The sequence below is a fragment of the Trachinotus anak genome, unplaced genomic scaffold (assembly GCF_046630095.1).
Source record: "Trachinotus anak isolate AG129_WGS33_773 ecotype Australia unplaced genomic scaffold, CSIRO_AGI_Tana_v1 ptg000001l, whole genome shotgun sequence".
Lineage (NCBI taxonomy): Eukaryota > Metazoa > Chordata > Actinopteri > Carangiformes > Carangidae > Trachinotus > Trachinotus anak.
This window is the reverse complement of record NW_027273852.1, coordinates 1785993-1787614: the sequence shown is the minus strand read 5'-3', so window position 1 is coordinate 1787614 and position 1622 is coordinate 1785993.

Genomic DNA, 1622 nt, shown 5'->3' with positions numbered 1-1622 from the left:
AAACCTCCTGAACAACTGGTACTGAAGGAATTCAAACCGGGAGAAGCTTACAGCAATGGTGGCGAAGACGACAACTCCCATGATTCCACGCTATTTCATGACGTCACCCAACGACATCTTTTGTTATTGTTTTGATTGAGAGACCTTTAGCGGAAGAAGTTGCATACTGTGTGTTTAATAATGAGTTTAGGGGTTAAAAAGTAGTCGAACACTTGGCTGCTAAATGTTTCCTGGGCAGCTGGTTGTTTCAATGTTAGTTCAAGCAAAAAAAAAAAAAAAAAAAAAAGGCGTATAAGAGTTGAGAGTTATCATTGAGATTGAAGTGGAGCTGTCTGTCAGTATGAGGCCTGGAGAGGAGACCATGCAAGTGATGAAGATAATAATGAGGCTCGACAGAAAGCAAAACTCAGAGATATGAAAGGGAGCTGACACTGGGAAATGACCTTATTAGACCAAGGAGCAAAAAACTTGTGGATGAGCGGAAAATAATTTTCATGGTGAAGAAAAAAAAAACCCTTCATGACTGCACAGCAAGACGAGGCTTCTCTCCAGGATGTGGGCGGACATGTTTCCTTGTCAGCGATCAAGAGAAGACTTCATGACCAGAACTTCACCATGAAGGCCAGTCTGAAGTTCACAGAAACATACAAAAGGAACCAGAAACAAAGTTCTGTGGACTCATGAAACAACATTAACCTCTAGCACGATGAGCGAAAGAGGAAGGCGTGGAGAATAAAAGAAACTCAGCCTATGACCCATGATGCACTTCGTCTGTCAAACATGGTGCTGGCTCTTTCATGACTGGGGCATATATGGCTCCAGTGGAACTGGCACACTGATGGAAGCAGCGGGATGAATGCAGAGGTACACAATATCTTTCTGTGCGCACATTCAGCCAGATGCATCAAAACTTATTGGATGACATTTCATCATTCTGCAGGATGCCGACTCTCAACACAAGACCAAAAGAGTGAAGAGGTGGAACATCTTCGACCGACCAAGTCAATCACTTGATCTCAGTCTGAGCCGCTGAAGCTCAGACTAAAGAGACTCCACAACAAGCAAGAGCTGAGGGAGGCTGCAAAGCATCAGATGATGTCTGTGGGTCTTTGGGCACAATGTGTTAAAAGGTCTATATCTCACACTTTATATATTGTTGTAAACCGTCTCAAGTTAAAGCTGATACTTGCAGTATATTTTATTTCAAATTGAATGTGCTGAAGCTCTGAGAGAAGTATAACTGTCCAAATACTTAGAGAGACTTTCTTGTGCACTCATCAGTCAGCAGGTAAAAATGCAAATTTCAGACTGGCTTGATTGCTGATTGGAGAAATACACTCAGACCCTGCTGGTGACATCATTATGCAGAGCTAGCGAGCTATGACAGCTTTTGCACTGCAGTGTCTCAGCCGCCCCTCACACAATTAGTTTTCAAATCTACCTCCATTCACTGAGCTTCAGCATATATTTAAGAATCAGAGTTCCCAAACCTGCTGATCTGGGAACATAAACAGAAGCAGGAGGCGAGTGGAGGCGGAGGAGTGTTTTGGATGGATGTGTTGTGCTGTTGTGGATTTGAAGTTGTCTCTCTGACATTACACAAACCCCACAGAGATCAAGAA